Below are 19895 nucleotides of genomic sequence, written 5' to 3'. Positions count from 1 at the left end.
CTGTCTTCCTTCTGACCTCCCAAGGTATTTGACACAGATCTATGTGGACAATGGTTCTTTGATAAGTATATACTTACTGAATGAAATGGCTTTGCAGGCAAGTTAAAACTAAGGATAAAACCCATGTCTACTGACTACTTAAAGTGGTTAATGGAAAACAGAAGTAGATCAAGGTAAGGAGGAAAGTACCCTGTCTTTAATAGAGCAAGAGCTGAGTGGTTTTAAGTAATGCCCTTTAGACTCCATAATGCTCTAACCGCTTTTGAATAGTTTGTGTAAATGGTGCTATACAGCAAGTTTCTTTTAGCCCTTTCAGAGAAAAATGAATTTCAATTTTGTTTCTCTTGAAGTGGAAGTAAAAGAAACTAGGAAATTAAAAGACAGTTCAGAACTGTCAGACTTCCAAAATAGAGGAATTTTTCTCCAAATTCTTCTACTGTTAACATGGTTTGCATTTGTAAGCTTTCTATTTTCATATTGCATAAATTAATTCAGAAAACAAATAATAACAATTTATAAAGATGTGAATACTTTTTTGTCTGAAAGAACTTTAAAACTATGTTAAAGAGAGTAAATACGTTTTTTTAAAATATAGAAAGACTCATCTAAGGGAAATGATAATTCACTGGGAAGGAAATTTTTACTGACAATGATTTTTTTAAAAATTAAATTAATTAATTAATTTATTTTTGCCTGCATTGGATCTTTGTTGCTGTGCGCGGACTTTCCCTAGTTGCAGTGAGCGGGGGCTACTCTTCGTTGTCGTGTGCAGGCTTCTCACTGCGGTGGCTTCTCTTGTTTTGGAGCACGGGCTCTAGGTGTGCAGGATTCAGTAGTTGTGGTTCGCGGGCTCCAGAGCGCAGGCTCAGTAGTTGTGGCGCATGGGCTTAGTTGCTCCGCGGCATGTGGGATCTTCCCAGACCAGGGCTCGAACCCATGTCCCCTGAATTGGCAGGCGGATTCTTAACCACTGCGCTACCAGGGAAGTTCCTACTGACAATGATTTTATTACATGTTTGCTATCATGATATGGAAGAACATTTGTGATGAAATCAACTCAGGAATTAGGTGTTTCTTTAAAAGCTATAGAAATAGTATTTGCTGATTAAGAATAGACTTGGGTACCTCAAATTAAATTCTAGGGCTTCCCCCTCTAAAAAGGAACTCTTAAATTAGGTAACAAGGAATCTAAGAAGAGAATGCAGTCCTTCATATGAACTTCAGAACGGGATGATAGAACTCATTTGGAATTTATTCTTCCTTTTCACCACTGAAGGTATATTACTTATCCAACGGACTGTTAATGGCTGGAGGGTTAAAAAGGAAAATGGGTGTTTCTAAACTAACTCAGGCAGTGTTTTGAAAAGTCTGGTCTGTAAATTAGCTGTATCACAAACACTTAAGGTGCATTTTAAAATGTGGATTATTAGGCCCAACTCCAGACACAGTGAATCAGAATCTTTAGGGGATAAGGTTGAGAATGCTGCATATTAACAATCTCACAGGTGGTTGTTATGCTCTCCAAAGTTTGGGAAGCATTAGTGTAAAGAGATAGGTTAGCTTCTTAAATTAATTTTGCCGAAATTCAGGCAATGACCTTGTGATAAGAGTGCAGTTATATTGTAGCTGTAAGGCTGGATTGTCAGTTCTTGATAGAAAAATTTCTATACCCAGCCCTCTAAGAATATTTAGTTTCAGTAAATTAAATGAACAAACTCTAGTATAACTCTCATATACTGTAACTGGCATCACTTCATCTAAGATTCTTTTCCTTCCTAAAAATTATGGCAATTTCTTTAATAAAAATGCTGGGTTGTATCAGTGGATTGATTTTATATTCAATCATTTCTTCTTTTTGATATCTCTATATTAACCATTTATAGTCCATTTGGCTTCAGTTTTTTAGTAGATAAATCATATTTTAGTTAAAGCACAATAAACTAAGAATTGTGTATCTAATTGATGATAACTATCTTTAGTAAGCAATGTAAAAGTAATTTATTTTTATGTTAAAAAAGTTGTACTGGGCTTCCCTGGTGGCGCAGTGGTTGAGACTGCGCCTGCCGATGCAGGGGACACCAGTTCGTGCCCTGGTCCGGGAAGATCCCACATGCCGCGGAGTGGCTGGGCCCGTGAGCCACGGCCGCTGAGCTTGCGCGTCCGGAGCCTGTGCTCCGCAGCGGGAGAGGCCACAACAGTGAGAGGCCCGCGTACCGTAAAAAAAAAATTAAAATAATTTAAAAAAAGAAAAAAAAATTAAAAAATAAAGTCAGGGTTTTAGATTTGTTACCCTGATCTAATTTAGCCCTAAGTCTATAATAAATATTAGGGAGAAAAGCTCTCATTCACTTTCAGTGCCTCAAATAGTAAAATACAAACTCTTGAATGGAGAATCAAAGATGAACTATTTGAGAATGAGAAGTAAATATTATTTGAACAATATATACAGTAGTCGTTATACACGAGGGGGGCTCCTGGGAACACTGTAAGCAAGTGCTTGACTCTTGAAATGACAAATAGGGAGGAAACAGTCTGAAAATATCCATCTGTAGAGTTGAAATCAAATGTCCTTAGAACTCAATGGACGTAGCAATCATCTCATTTAATCCTTACCTTTTGGATGAGCAGTTTAATACTTAGAAACAGTGCAACTTACCAAGGTCATAAAGCTAGTAAAAGGGTAGGGTCAGGACTAGCATCCAAATAACCTTACTCTTACTTCGTTGCTCTTGCTATAATGTCACATTAATTCAGTAAGTCACTATATTAATGATATTGGGCATTCTTAATGTAACATGATTTGCTACTAAATTGGAAACTGTACTAATAGTGCCAAAGGTCAGAGTACTCCCTATGGCAGAGACTGCTTACTGTCTCTAAATGTATACTCTCCTTTTCTTCCATAGCAATAGAAGTTTCAGCTGAACACATGGCTACACAACCAAACACTCTGGATGTTTTTTTCTTTTTTAAAACCACTTTGAGATATAATTCACATACCATACATTTGACTCCTTTAAAGTGTGCAATCTAATGTCTTTTAGTACATTCACAGAATTGTGTATCCATCTCCCCAATATTAGAATATCGTCATTACCTTCCCCAAACCCCATATCCCGTAGCTGTCACCCCAATCCCTTCAGCCCTTCAGCCCCAAGCAACCATGAATCTATTTTCTGTCTCTATAGATTTGCCTATTTCGACATTTCATTTAAGTAGAATCATACAATATATGCTCCCTTGTGACTGGCCTCTTTGATTTTGCATAATGTTTTCAAGGTTCATCTATGTAGCATGTATCAGTATGTCATTTCTTTTTATTGAATAATAATAATAATAATTCCATTGTATGGATATACCATACTTAATTTAATCCACTCATAGTTGATGGACATTTGATAGGTTTCCATTTTTGGACTACTATGAATAATGTTGCTGTGAACATCACGTACAATTGTTTGTGTGGATATTTCCACTTCTCTTGGGTATGTACCTAGGAGTGGGATTGCTGGGTCAAATGGTCACTCTGTGTCTAATCATTTGAAGAACTATCAGACTGTTTTCCAAAGTGGCTGCAGCATTTTACATTGCCACCAGCAGTCTATGAGGGTCCCAATTTCTGCACATCCTCAGCAATCCTTGTTATTATCTGTCTTTTTGACTATAGGCATCCTAGTGTGTGTAAAGTGATATCTCATTGTGGTTTTGATTTGCAATTTCCTGATGGCTAATGATATTGAGCATCTTTTCATTTGCTTATTGGCCCTTTGTATATCTTCTTTGGATAAATGTCTATCCACATTCTTTGCCCATTTTATAATTGGATTTTTTAATTACTGAGTTATGTGTTCTGTAAATATTTTAGATCCTAGACCTTTATCAGATAGATGATGTCCAAAAATTTTCTCCCATTGTGTGGGTTATCTTTTCACTTTTTTGTTGGTGTCCTTTGAAGCAGAAGGTTTTAAATTTCATGTCCAATTTTATCTGTTTATTCTTTTTTTGCTTGTTCTTTTGGTGTTCTAAGACATTGCTTAATCTGAGGTCCTAAAGATTTATACCTATATTTTCTTCTCAGAGTCTTATAGCTTTGGATCTTACATTTAGTCTTTGATCCATTTTGAGTTAATTTTTGTATGTGGTGTGAGGTAAGGGTCCAATTTATTTCTTTTGTATGTGGAAATTCCAGCACTATTAGTTAAAAATACTATTCCTTCCCCCATTTAATTGTCTTGGCACCCTCTTTGAAAATTAACTAATGATAGCTAGGAAGACTCTCCATTTTATTCATCTCTGTATTTATCCTTATGGCAGTATCACAACGCATTGATTAATCTAGCTTTGCAATATGCTGTGAAATTGAGAAGTGTGAGTTCACCAACCTTGTTCTTCTCTCTCAGGATTGTTTTGGCTATTCTGAGATTCTTGAAATGCCTTAATAATATTAGAATTAGCTTCTCAATTTTTGTAAAGAAGTCAGCTGGGATTTTGATAAAGATTGCTTGGGGTCTGTAGATCAGTTTGGGAAGTAATGTCATCTTAACAATATTGTCTCTCAATTTATGAACATGGTGTCACGCCATGGTCTATTAATCTCCCTTGCTAATACATGTGGTCATGTTCTAGGTTGTGGTCAATAGAATGTGAGCAGAAGTGATATGTGAAACTTCTTATTCATGCTCTTAAAAGGAAGGATCATGTTTATCACTCCCCCGTTTGTGTTCTTCCTTTCTGGTGGCTGAAAATTGGAGATGTTAGTGGGAGTTAGAGTTACCACCTTTTCCATAAATTGGAGTAGATGTCCTGTCTCCTCTTTTTATAAGGGCTTTAATCCCTACATGAGGCCCCACCTTTATGACCTAATATAACTTTAATCACTTCCTAAAGGTCCTACTTTCAAATACCATCACACTGGGGATTGGAGCTTCAATATGTGAATTTGGGGGCCAATGGTACACAAAAACATTTCAGTCCATAGTATTCTGCCACTGGCTTTCCCAAATTTATATCCTTCTCACAGGTAAAATACATTCACTCTACCTGAATAACACCAAAACTCTTGACTCTTTCCAGCATCAATTCTAAAGTCCATCTAAATTACATATGGGTGAGACTTGAGCGATGATTCATCTTGAGGCAAAAATTCCTCTCCAGCTGTGAGTGAACATGTGAAACCAAGCAGTTCTGCACTTCCGAAATTCAATGTGAGATAGGCATAGGATAGACATTTCCATTCTAAATGGGAGAAATGGGAGAGAAGGAATGGATGCTGGGTCCCAAGCAAGTTAAACTCTAGCAAGGCAAATCCCAATGGATTTTTTTTTAGTGTAAAAATTAATTAAGCGTTTATTTAAGTTTTAGTTTAATTAAGTTTTTTTAAAATTAATTTTTATTGGAGTTCATTGGATCTTAAGGTGAGAGAATAGTCCTGGTTGGATGCTCTGCCCTCCAAATCTCCTGGAGTGGCCAATACCATCCCCATGGCTCAGTGGGAACACACAGTCTACACCACAGTTCTTCCAGTGGGCCTCATGCCCCCACAGCTCCAGGCAGTCCTACCCCATAGCTTCCCTCCGTGGCTGTCTGGACTGTTGAAAGTGAGGTGGTGGCCCTGAAGATCTCTGAATCACCCTCAGGGCCATTCTTTTTTTTTTTTTTTTTTTTTTTTACATCTTTATTGGAGTATAATTGCTTTACAATGGTGTGTTAGTTTCTGCTTTATAACAAAGTGAGTCAGTTATACATATACATATGTCCCCATATCTCTTCCCTCTTGCATCTCCCTCCCTCCCTCCCTCCCTATCCCACCCCTCTAGGTGGTCACAAAGCACTGAGCTGATCTTCCCCTCAGGGCCATTCTTCCCTTATCATGAAGAATAACACATGTTCACAGCCTAATAGCACTATGGTTGAGGTCCTGTAGGGTCTAAGAAGTCTGACACCCTTCCTTCATTTTGTCCCCTCTCCATTACTTTCAGTTCAAACCGGCAGTGCTGCTGCTGGGATGGTTGATTAGATCTGTGATTCACACCCATGTTAAACTCCTAATTGAATGGTCAGTCAGCCATACCCTTAGCATTCTCTTCTGACCACACTTGCTCATTTTTTTTATGGACGGGCTGAGAATTTTCCAAATATTTAAGTTCTAGTTCCTTTTTGCTCAGTAATTCTGTATTCAATTCAAATCTCTTTTCTTATATTTCACTATATGCAGTCAGAAGGAACCAAGCTACTCCTTCACATTTTTTTTGGAAATCTCCTCAGCTGAATACCCAGTTTTATCATTTGCAAGTTCTACCTTCCACAACACACTAGAATGCAAACACAAGTTAGCCAAATTCTCTGCCACTGTATAATGAGGATAGCCTTTCCTCCAGTTTCCAATAATCTGTTCCTCATTTCCATCTGAGACCTCATCAGAATGGCCTTTTACCGTCCACATTTCTACCAGCATTCTGTTCATGATTATTTATGTATTCTCTAAGAAGGTGGAGGCTTTCTCTCTAGTTTTCCTCTTTTCTTTCTGAGCTCTCACCAGCATCACCTTTAGCAGTCTCTTCATGACAGTATGAGATTTTTCTACCATGTATTTCAAAATTCTTCCATCCTCTACCCATTACCCAATTCCAAAGGTACTTCCACATTTTTAGATATTTGTTACAGCAGCATCCTACTTCTTTTTTTTTTTTTTTTTGTGGTACACAGGCCTCTCACTGTTGTGGCCTCGCCCGTTGCGGAGCACAGGCTCCGGACGCGCAGGCTCAGCGGCCATGGCTCACGGGCCCAGCCGCTCCGCAGCATGTGGGATCTTCCCGGACTGGGGCACAAACCTGTGTCCCCTGCATCGGCAGGCGGACTGTCAACCACTGCACCACCAGGGAAGCCCCTCATCCTACTTCTTAATACCAATTTCTTTATTAGTTAGGATTCTTCAGAGAAACAGAACCAATAGGATACACACACATATATAAGATATACATATACATATATATAGGATATACATATACATAAATTTATTTATTTCTTTATTGGCTTATGCAGTTATAGAAGTTGAGAAGTCCTATGATCTGTCATCTGGAAGCTGGAGGGCTAGGAATGCCAGTGATATAAATTCCAGTCTGAGTCTGAAGACCCAAGAACCTGCAGAAGGTGCAGATGGTGCAAGTCCCAGTCCAAAGACAGGTGAAGACTGATGATTCAATTCAAGCAGTTAATCAGGGAGAGAGAGCCATCTCATGTTTCCTCCTCTTTTTATAAGGGCACTAATCCAATCATGAGGACCCCATCCTCATAACCTAATGTAATCCTAATTGCCCTCCAAAGGACCTACCTCCAAATTCCATGGTGCTGGGGGTTAGGGCTTCAAAATATGACTTTGGCTTGGGCACCACATTCTGGTCATAGCAAAAGGTTAAATTACAACTAAGATGCAAATGAAGAAACAATTCATAAATTGAATCCTTTTAAAATTTATTTTATTTTTTATTGAAGTATAGTTGATTTATGATATGATATTAGTTTCAGGTGTACAACATATTGATTCACTATTTTTATAGGTTATGCTCCATTTAAAGTTATTACAAAATAATAGCTATATGTCCCTGTGCTGTACAATATATCCTTATTGCTTATTTATTTTATACATAGTAGTTTGTATCTCTTAATCCCCTACCCCTACATAATTTTTTTTTCCCTACATAAATTAAATTCTTGATCTGAGAAAATCTCCCTATACTACTTGGCTTTTGCTGTGCAACCAACTACCCATATACTTGGTAGCATGCAGGGAATATAAGCTTTCATTTATTTCTTACACCTATTGTTACTAAGGCTTGACAAATCTAGTTTAGACTCAGCTGACCTTGGCTCTAAGCTGCAAGTTGGGTCCAAGTATGCCCTACATTTCTGTTATCATAAAGATCAGTGTACCTGAGGCATATCCTTCTGATGTGAAAAGCTGGAATGCAAGAGAGAAAGCTCAGTCATATAAGCACATTGCAAGCCTCTGGTCCTGTCAGGTCCATTAACATTCAATTGGCCAAAGGACATTAAATGGCCAAGCCCCAAATTAAATAGGGGCAAAATATACTCCTCTCCAGAGGAGGAAGGAAAAGAATGACTATTTGTTGAACAATGTTTTAAATCTAATCTACTACAGTCTACTTTTTCAGTCACAAATTTTTATTCACCAACCCTATGTAAAATACACTCACTTCCATTTCAAGACACCCCAAAAGTCTCATTCAGTCATGACATCAGATTTAAAGTTTAGGATCACATGATTTATATAAGTTTTAGAGTATCTCTTTGTGATTCAAAGACCTAGAAACTTAAAGGATACGGTATCTGCTCTCATACATTCAACATATGATGGTGGAACAAGGACAGGATAACTATAATAGACACTTACATTTGAAAAGGAGAAGAATGAGATACAGATAGGAGTCACTGGCTCATACCAATTTTGAAATCTTGCTAGACAAGTATTTCCAAGTACCTCCACCTTGCGGGTCTGGGATGTTCCTTGATGAAGTCCTAGTTCCGTCTCTTGGAACTAGAGTTCTGTCTCTAGTCCTAGTCCCATCTGTGCTTCTTCATGGCTCTTTGCTCTGTCCTCTTGTGGCGAGGAAGGATCTTTATTTTTTTTTATCATCCTCCTTAGCCACTTCTGAAGAGGGCTTTTCTTTGTAGCTAAGAATGATGTCATGGTCTGGTCCCTGCCTATAGAAAGTTGGAGCCCAAAGTTCTTTTTACATTTGAAAAGTCTCAGTTTCTTTTAGCTCAGGCCTGTGGTGCTTTGGCTAGAATAGCTTTCAAAAACAGTCATGGATTTTCTATATTGATTCCAGTCAATGCTACATACCAAAATGCTCCACAATTCTCTTTGAGGTATGGTCATCCTACTTTATAGACTTAATTACAGATATTTTGGGTACCATCAAGGTTTTCTGGGACCATATCCTTTATTTCTTTAGATCCCTTTTATCCAGGTGAAAAGATTTAGTAGATAACATCTGTAGTAGACACTGTCTACTTAAGCTCATCTCTGTGGCTGCATGATTATACCTAATGGTTAGTTGATGATAAAAGGAAAAAGTTGAGGTTTATTTATGAATGACTTAGCTCAGTATGTGGGTCAAAGCCAAGAAAAGGATCACGTCTGCACTACAGATCCTTTCTTGGGTGGGCTTAAAAGAAAGCAGAGAAATTCTCCCAATAATCAGAACTTTGGGTGGTACACCTGGTCATCGACTTTGCATGGAAAGACAAGTTTGTTCAGGGGCCTGCAAAGAGAACTATTGTTAGACTGAGGGCCAGGAAGCCTGAGGAAAAGTTATATGGATGGACCTAAGGAGATGGGCAAAACTGTCAAGAGTTTTGTATTACATGTGAGCACCAACCATAAAGCATACAACACAGAGGAAGTATTGAACAAATTGACTGAATGATTACCACAGTTGGCATCAAATAGCCTCTATCCCCAGAGGTGGAACAATGAGCACATGAATGTCATAGCCACAGGGGCAGGGATGGTGGCTATACAAGGGGCCCACAGCACAGTTCCTATTTACCAAGACTGAGCTAGCTGTTACTGCTGCCAAATGTCCAACTTGCTGGGAACAGAGACCAATGCTGAGCCTGTAATATGGAATCATCCCTAGAGGAGAAACAAATGGTGGCAAGTTAAGTACCTTGGACCCTGATTCTGGAAAAGGCAATGACTCATCTTGATTACAATTGATATTACATGCATGAATTTTCGTTTCCTGCCAGCAGTATCTCCACCATCTCCACCATCAAAGGGCTTACAGAGGGTTTGATCTCATGGCATAGGATCTTTTATAATATATCAAACAACAGGCCACCATGCCTAGGAGATGCTCCATTCTAGGGGGCATCTAGTGTGTAATGACTAGTTGATATGGGGTTTTAAAGGTGTGGCCTCAATGCCTCAGTTTGGAACAACTCAGAGGAGCCATTTAGTTTCAGTGGATTGAAGTCTTTTTGTAAATGCATTATAGCCCAATTTCTTTCTCTGCTCAATCTTGCTTGCTTCCTTTCTTCCACAGGTTTTGATCCTGAGAGCACTTCTTGGCAGGCTAATCTCCATGTCAGAGCTGACTTTCATGGCAGTTTGACCTGCAATACCACCTTTATCTTTTCTGAGGTTTTAACAAAGTGTGTTGCAGTTACACCCTTGATTTTGTCTTTACCCTGAGGTCAAGTATTACTGGTAGTAGCCTAGACTTGCTTTTTCTCTGAAGTTGGAATTTGGTGATAAACAGTTTCATTTCTAACCCTGCAAGTTTCAGAATTTCCGGACTGTATATTTTTTCTCAACTATAATTCAGGCAGGTCTTTTTGAGTTCATCTCTTTATTATGCCTTTTCAAGTACAGCTAGCAGCAACCCACTTTTTAACATTCTGCTTTGAAATCATCTCACCTAACTTCACAAGTTTATTAAGTACATGTTCTGCCTTCCATGTTATTGCAGGTGACAATTTTCCCAAACGTTTTTCCACTACATAACACTGCTGCCATTTTTCCACTCTCCTATGACAAGTACATCAGTGCCTGCTGCCCATTCCCAAGACCAGTGCTGCACAACTTAGGTTTTTGTTACAGCAGCACTTTAAATACCAAATTCTGTACCAGTCAAATTTTTCTGCCTTTCAAAACACTCCAAATCCTAGTATCACACAATAATCTACATATATTTCTTATACATTTGTGGGTTGGATGGAGTTTGGCTGATCTTGGCAGGACTCAACTGGTCTCTAAGCTGCAAGTTGGGTCTAAGTCTGCTTCACACATATCTCATCTTCCTCAAGCCAGAAGCTAGCCCTGTTCTCATGCAAAAAGCAAGAGACCAAGAAACAAGCCCAACTATGCAACCCCACATCAGTAGTAGAGAAGTGTATTCCTCCTGTGGGGCAAGGGAAAGGGAGTGATCATTTGCTGAAAAATCTTCTATCTACTGTATTACCAGAATGCAGAATAGAGAGATAAAGTATGGAAAACATGAAAGAACAATAATTTAATGGAGAATGGATAAAACACAACATATGTCTAATAGGAGTTCCAGAATAAAAAATAAGCAATATTCAAACAGAAAATGCCTATGATTTTTTTCCAGAATAAAAAACAAAGTCTTCAGATTCAAAAATTAAAATGAACTTGATGCAAGTAAAACTAAACAAAAACAACTCTCTCTTTCTCTACACACACATACTCTCTCTTTCTCTACACACACACACACACACACACACACACACACTCTTTCTCTCTCTAAAGATACACAAACACATACCTATATGTACAGAAATTAAAATGTTTGATAAGAAAAAGAAAAATAAATCCATACATATACATTCATACCTATAAATACCTAGACCCATTTTCATGAGCATAAAAATATGAATCTCAGAGAAAATCTTAAATACTAAGAGAAAAGACAGTTCCCTATTAAAGAAATGCCATTTAGGTAGAAAACTTCTCATCAGCTACAGTGTATGCAAGAAGACATTGGCAAAATATCTTCAAAGTGCTGAGGGGAAAATTACTATCAGCTTAAAATCCTGTATGCAGTTAAATTATTCAAGATGAAGGGAAAGAGATTTTTAGGAAAAGATTGAGTTTACAGCATACTGACCTTCTCACAGCTTCTCACACAATGTACTTCAGGAAGATGAAAATTGAATTTAGAAATGAATGTAAGAAGCCATTATGAATGAGAAAATAAATACACATAACCATTGATTAGACTGATTTTGAAGGAGGGGTGTTTTAAAAAGTAGTTGTGTGGACTTCCCTGGTGGTACAGTGGATAAGAATCCTCCTGCCAATCCAGGGGACACAGGTTTGGTCTCTGGTCCGGGAAGATCCCACATGCCGCGGAGCAACTAAGCCCATGCACCACAACTACTGAGCCTGTGCTCTAGAGCCCATGAGACACAATTACTGAGCCCACATGCCACAACTACTGAAGCTGGTGCCCCTAGAGCCTGTGCTCTAGAGCCCATGAGACACAATTACTGAGCCCACATGCCACAACTACTGAAGCCAGTGCCCCTAGAGCCTGTGATCTGCAACAAGAGAAGCCACCACAAGGAGAAGCTTGTGCACCACAACGAAGAGTAGCTCCTGCTCGCCGCAACTAGAGAAAGCCCGCACGCCTCAACGAGACCCAATGCAGCCAAAAGTAAAATTAAATTAAATATTAAAAAAAAAAAGCTGTTGTATGAATGACTTTTTTTTTTTTTTTTTGCGGTACGTGGGCCTCTCACTGTTGTGGCCTCTCCCGGAGCACAGGCTTCAGACACGCAGGCTCAGCGACCATGGCTCACGGGCCCAGCCGCTCCGTGGCATATGGGATCTTCCCAGACCGGGGCATGAACCCGTGTCCCCTGCATTGGCAGGTGGAGTCTCAACCACTGCGCCACCAGGGAATCCCTGTATGAATGACTTTTGAGGACATAATGCTGAGTGAAATAAGCCAGTCACAAAAAATAAATACTATAGTATTCCATTTACACAAGGTCCCTGGAGTAGTCAAATTCATAGAGACAGAAAATGTAACGGTGGTTATAAAGGGCTGGGGAAAGAGAGGAATAGGGGGGGGCTGTTGTTTAATGGGTATAAAATTTCAGTTTTGCAAGGTGAAAAGAGTTCTGGAGATTGGGTGCATAACAATGTGAATATAATAACACTACTGAACTGTACACTTAAAAATGGTTGTGACAGTAATTTTGTTTTGCATATTTTATAATTAAAAATTAAAACGAAAGTTGAAAGGAAATAATTTTAACAAATACAATAAATGGTCAAAGTGTAGCAGTATCAATTAACTTTAGACTGTTTTAAGAAAGTATGTTAAAAATTTAAGGGTAACTGTTACAAAAAGGAAAATAAAAATAAGACAGTAAATTAAGCCAAGCCACTAGAAGGGAAACAGCAATGACAGCAGCAACATAGCAAATAGGGAAAAACTAAAAGAAGCAGCAATGGAAGGCATAGCATATGGAAAGCATAGCATATTTATGATAGTAGAAATAAGGCCAAATATAATCACAGTAAATATGAGTGATTGGATTTGTTAAAAACCAGAGGTTTTATACCTATTTAAAAAATAAAACAGCCTTAAGCAATTTATGAGGTACCAAAAACATGAAGACATACAGAAATGGTGAACATGAAATGATCGAAAATAATATGCCAGGAGAATACCAAAGAAAGTTGGTTTTGCTGGTAGATCAAAACCTATTTTGAGTTGTCTTACCATCTATTATCAATCAAATTTCTATCAATATAGACTATGAGGCAAAAAAGAAAATAACTTATTAGAAAAAAGTCACTATTTAATGATAAAAATAACAGTTTATAAGGAAAATGTAGCATCTTCAATCTTTTCGTATCTAGAGGCATGACCTCAAAACATATAAAGCAGAAAGTCTAAAGAATTGTAAGTAGAAAAAAAAAAAAGAATTGTAAGTAGAAATTGAGAAACTCTTTTAAAAGATCCCAAATGCCGCAACTAAGACCCAGCACAGTCAAAATAAATATTTTTTAAAAAGCTGATGGATCAAGCAAAAATCAATAAAGATAGAGAATATTAGGACAACATAAGCAATACGCTTGATCTAATAATCATATATAGACTCTTCTGGCCAACATTTAGAGAATACAGATTATTTCAAACATGGGTAAAACGGTTACAAAAATCAAGCAGTACAAAGCCATAAAGAAGATTTCAAAAAATATCAAACAATCCGTGTCATAAAGAGCTCCTTTTCTGAACAAAATCAGAAATCTAAAGAAAAAGATGGCCCCAAATACTATGTGTTTGAAAACTAAATGGTTCATGGCTAAAATAAATCAAATTGGAAATTATATAACATTTATAAAGGAATAACAGTGAGAATAGTCTGGTGGTAAAACAGAACCAAGAGTGACATGTAAGGTCTAAATGCATAAATAAGAAAAAAATGAAAACTAGTGAGCTAAAATTTCATTTTAAAATATTGAAAAAGTACAACAGAATAAGTCACAGAAATTAACAAAATAGAAAATACAAACAAAAAGAAGAATCAAAAAAAGCCAAAATCTGGTCCTTTGAAAAGACAGGGATATTTTATAAAATGAGAAGAATGATGCCAGTGTGCAATGAATGTTAACTAATAGCTGTAATCATTAAGAGAAGATTGCTACTGAGCCATCATCTTAGTTTTCTGGGTTTATACCATGTAGTTAGTTTTTGCTGGTTCAAGTCCCTGGCATTTAACCACACAATAAAACAAAAAATCAGTCCGTAAGTGATAACCTTTACAAATAATCATGAGTATATATTGTTGCTTGGTTTAATCGACTGCATAATGTTTTATAAAAATTACTTCATTTACTTGATAAACTGAAACGGCTATGGGGCTCGATTCCAGCCTAAAGGTACATGATATGCATCTATAAATATATAATTAGGCAGTTCTTAAAACCAAATTTGCTAGTGCTACATTGCAGGTCCAGCATCATAAGTACAAAAGCATTTTCCTGCCAGGCTTCCTTTATCAGCGTTATTACTAAGTGGAGAAGCTTGGCATTCAAATGTAGTCTCTATATGAGAATACGTAATGGAAAATTGATATCCTGGATATATCCTATATAATATCCTCTTACTATGTAAATCTTTCATAACTAAGAGTGTTTTCATTTTCTTAATATCTTGAGTATCTTAATATTTAAAAATCTTAATAACAACTTAAAATCAATAATTTTGCCTGTAGTTTTCAACACAATTTTATGTAAAACATATTTATTATCTACTTTTCAGGTCAGTGACTCATTTAAAAAGACTTTTAAGTGAATCTAGCTTTGGGGAAGAAATGTGCTTATTTTTAAATAATAGGTTTTTGATTAGAGTTTTGCAAGGTGGTTGGTTATTACAGATTACGTTCACATAAGGTATGTGAATTTCAATCTATGTGAACTTTACTCCAATCAAAGTACTGTGTTTCCTTGGACTAAGAAGACTTTGCTTTTTAATCTTATACATGTATTAGGCTAGGTGCGTGTGATGTTAAATTATAAAATTTGTGCAATTAAATTTTAAAATTTGAAATATTTTAAAAATATAGGAAATTACACAAAGTAATAAAACATACATTAGAAAATGACCATAAAGAATCCTCAATAGTTAACATTTTGTCATAATTGCTTTATCTTTTTATAATATAGTGACTAAAACATTAAGGATAAGTTGGAGTCTTTGTCCCCCCAATCTAGTCCCATTTCCTTCCCCTTTCCCTATAAATTCAATGTGTCTTTTCTTTCTTTCTTGTTTTAAATGTCTCTCTATATTTATTTCTCTGTGTCTTAGACTGGAACACAAAGCTTTAATTTTAGTTTGAAGATAGGTGAAAATCACAACTTGGACTTGGTTCAAGGCTTTTATATTGGTGTACCACAAAAGCAGTTAATAAGCAGTGCTAAGGATATAAATGAGGTAAGGATGCAGGTAGGTGAATTCATCTGCCCACTTCCTGCTTGTTTGTATATCACAAAAAATTTGGTGGCTTCAACAGCTCTAGCAACTTAGCCAGGCTAATCTTCTCTGTATTGTTCCAACTTTAATATATGTGCTGCTGAAGCAAGCGCTTGATGTGTCTTTTCATTCAAATTTTATGCCTTTACACACGTAAAAATATATTCAGATAAAATTTAGAGTATTGTTTTATGTTTTAGACTTTACTTAAATGAATTCATCCTATATAAATTATACTGCAACTGCTTTTTTTTCTGACAGCATTGTTTTTTATAATCCACTAATTATGTATATATGTGTATATATATATATATAATTAGTGGGTTGCTTTTACTTGCTGTATGATATTCTATCATTTAAACATACCATATTTTAGTTATTTTCCTTCCGATAGACATTTCAGTTTTGGTCAATATTTTGCATATGTACCCTCTTATAAATGTGTGAGAGTTTCTCTAGAGTATGTATCTAGAAGTAGGAATGTTGAGTTTTACAGTATGTTCATGTTAACCTCCATGTCCTTTATTTACTTTTTGCCAAAGTATTATACCTAAATAGTTAAAAATTCAGAGTATAGCATAAAAATTGTAGAGTAGAGTATAGCATAAAAGTATAGCATAAAAAATGGTAGTCCCCTTTTCTACCTTCTCTCATTCTTCTCCCTGGAAGCCACCACTTCCAACTGTTTTAAAAGTTTATTCTGATATTTACCTCCATTTATATACCATACGCACGTAGAGCCATCGCTTGATTATTAATCGTAAACATCTGTTGTCTTCTTGCTTTGGAACATAAAGACTTTAGCTCATTCATAGCTCCTTATTCCTTCCTTCTATTTTTCTATATAATTTTGTATCTCAGTTTTTGCTTATTAAATCTCTAATTGTGTCAGCATCTTTTGACTACGTAAATATTGATCACTGTTGGGCCAAGCATTAGACTATACTTTTATTTCCTATCTTTTTTTCTAAAGTTGATAATTGCTTGATTTTTTATCTTCATTCATTATTTTTCTTTGAAAATTTGAATAAAGTTTTCCCATAGTTCCAAAACTGCCATAAAATATATATCTCAGTATAATTTTCATCAGGCCTAAACTTCAGGACAACTTATTTGTTCTATTTCCCCCCTGGAAACATCAACATTGGACATATCTGATGTCCTGACAATCTGAATTGGTTGCATTCTCAGCTTTGATGTTCACTGTTATCTTGGAACTTTCTTTCGTCACCATTTTTGGAATTTTGTTTGCTTTCCTTCTATCTTCTTTCTGGAGCCAAAAGGAGGAAAGAGGAGAAGGGTCCTACTGCTCAGTATGAACTCTTTTCACCACCTTTTCATCTGTGCCTGGTCATCTTCCAACTGGGACCTCTCTGTATTTCCAGAGAACAAATACTTGTTTCCCTGCAGGGATTGGGGAAGTTGCCTCGCTTCTTTGAGGATGAGAACTTGGGAGTTTCATTACAAGCTGTACAGTCTTACAAGCAATCTCTGTGTTTTCAACCCCTTCTCTGCATCACTGCCTCCAACGCTTGAGCCATTCTAGGGTTCTGAGGGCTAAGGCATCTTGCTTATCTTTGCTTCTCCCAGTATAGACAAAAATGTTGTATTTCTGTTTCTTTTTCTTGTTGTTTGAGATAATTTCCAAATGGGGAAGCAGTCAGAAATGTCTTCTGTTCCTTCTACTATGATATACTGCTTCCTCCGAGGACACACAAGTTAGACTTCCACATTCCCAGTAACTATTGTGGCAGCAGTTGCTGGAACCAAGTTAGGAACGCCACTGAGAGATCGGGAAATTAGACTGAAATTAACTGAAAGAGCTAGATAAAGCTTATCTATCAGCCAGGATAAGGACTTAATGTTAGAGAATTAAATTGATTGAAAAAAAGAAAGGAAAGGGTAGCCCCTTTTCAAGGTGGCAAAGATATTTCTGAGTCCTCCTTTGGAAAATTCCTTCAAAACAAAGAGAAGAGAAAAATGAAACTCTGACTTTATCTCTGATGAAAATAGGAGACATTTGTATCTCTGAACCATCTTAAGTGCTTACAGGAGAAGTACCGATGTGAGGCAGGTTTGCTGCATGATCTGACCCCAATCTAACCTTACAAGATTATCTTTTATCACTTTCTTACATGTACCTCATGTTTAAACAAAAATGGGTCCTTCAGTTTCCCAGAATATATCTACCTTTCATATCTTCTTGTTATGCAGGACACATGCTATTCTCTCCTCATAAAATAATGGTGCTTAACGTTGGCTTGTGTGTGTGTCAGGAGAGGTGTTGAGAATTAAATATCCTCCTAGTGAGCTAGTATGCAGTTAAGATTAAAAACCACTGGTCTGGAATGTCCTCACCACCCCTTTTCTCTTCTGCCCTCAGGCTTTTCTGTAGCCAAACTCTACTCATTGTTTCTGGTCATCTCAAGGTCCACCTCAAACTCTTCCTGACCCTCCTCACCCTCCATTCCCCTATCCAGATATTAGTTCTTCCTCCAGTGATCCTCTGTAGCTCTTTATTTGTACACTTCTTCTGGCACATATTATATTCTTGAACATGGAGGAATGACACTTGTTACTTGTTTTTGTCATCTCTGGACTGTAAATCTCTGGAACGATTGAGCCTCTTCATTTTTACATCCTTCAAAGCATCTAGCACAGGGGCTTTCATATAAGTGGCTACTCAATAAACATTTGTAACATTGAATAATTCACCTTTGATGAGGTGCATTTTTTTTAACTGAGAAAACTGAGATTAGAAGTCTGTGGGATGTGAAAATGAGGGCATATTCAGTGACAGGTCAGGATTAATGAGTATTTCTTCCATGTCTGAGTGTATGGTTTAAAGGACTAAAAGTCTGGCTAGCTATAATGTTTCTAACACAGAGATAAGTAATATACACATCTTCAAAGTTTTACCTAAGTTTACAATTTCTAATTTTCTGTCAGAAAACAACTCTGAAAAGAGAGCCACCTTAATTATTGTATATTTCTAGACCCAATAATTAGAGAGCCAATTAAGTAGTATTTGCTGACTAAAAAATTACACAACATAGGAAACAGGAAATTATAGTGCAATATATCAAAGCAACAGTACCTATAAATTCAAATTGCTTGAGTCTGTCAGCCTTTACCTGGTGCGTTTTAGATATTCATTGTTTGAAGGACTTAAATAATACAAGGTGAATTGATGTAAAAGTCTGAAGATGGGGGTCAATGCTAAAGATTTGGGGGAGGGGGCAGTAATATACTGGTGGTAGCTAAGGCCCAGAGAATAGATGGGATTGCTTCAGAAGAGTATGTCAAGAGAAAGATGTGGACCAAGAATGGCATTCTAAAACTCAATAACATTTAAGGGATGTCATAGGAAGAAGAATTTATGAAGGTGAATGAGGAGGATAGGTCAGACAGGAAAAAGAAAAGCAGGAGGGAGTCAAATTTCAGAAGCCAAGGGATTAGAGAATTCAAGGACCCAGGAGGACTTCTGGTTTGAAGATGGTGTCATATGTAGTTGGCATTTTCCTTTTCTCTTACTAAAAATCATCTGAAAGCAGCAAGGAGAATGAGAAAATAAAAGAACACAAACCAAGAGACAGCTAAAACCCCAATCCACCAGATAGGTGGAAATGATGATGAAAGCTTTAAAAATTAAGCAAAAGTAGTTGTAGGAGGAAGCAGAGAGAGCACACCATTATCTTAGAATATCTTAGAGCCAGCAAAGTAAACTTCTCAAAGGCAATAAGCATAGCCTAGGGAACAAAATCTAAATATGTTGTTTGGGAATAGGGTGTATGTTGGTTGGATGAGACTGCCTGTAGGATCAATTGTTAGAAGTGGGATTGCTGGGTCAAAATGCAGGAACCTTGGAATTTTTGTTAAATATTGCCAACTTGTCTTCTACAGATTTTAAACTCATTTACACACCAACCAGTAATGTATAAAAATGCCCGCTTCTCTATGCTCTTGTCAAGAGTGTGATATTAAACTTTTGAATCTTTGCCAAAGTTATAGGGGAAAATTGATATTTCAGTGTCTCTTTATGTATATTTCTCTTCCTGTGAGAAAGTTGGAACATCTTTTCATATGACCAAGAACCCATGAGGTGTCTCTAGATTTTTCCACAATTTCCATATTTTTCTCTATAATGCTGATTTGGAGACACTCTTACTATATAAGGGAAATTAATCATTTGTCAATGAATAAATTGCAGGCTATTTCCAGCTTTGCTCTTTTTAAAAAAACTTTAGTGGGTTTTCCATGTAATTTTTTTTTTTTTTCGGTACGTGGGCCTCTCACTGTTGTGGCCTCTCCCGTTGCGGAGCACAGGCTCCAGACGCGCAGGCCAAGCGGCCATGGCTC

At 37.0% G+C, this 19895-nt stretch overlaps 1 protein-coding gene and 1 pseudogene across 1 annotated transcript in view; both read right to left on the bottom strand.

Annotated features, from left to right (window-relative positions):
* Nucleotides 1-19895, bottom strand: part of USP15 (ubiquitin specific peptidase 15) — a 692408-nt gene that overhangs the window by 133711 nt on the left and 538802 nt on the right. The gene's annotated exons all lie outside the window — the stretch shown is intronic.
* Nucleotides 15554-15649, bottom strand: LOC117203961 (uncharacterized; annotated as a pseudogene).

The sequence above is a fragment of the Orcinus orca genome, chromosome 11 (assembly GCF_937001465.1).
Source record: "Orcinus orca chromosome 11, mOrcOrc1.1, whole genome shotgun sequence".
Taxonomy (NCBI): Eukaryota; Metazoa; Chordata; class Mammalia; order Artiodactyla; family Delphinidae; genus Orcinus; species Orcinus orca.
This window is presented reverse-complemented; position numbering and strand designations above follow the sequence as displayed.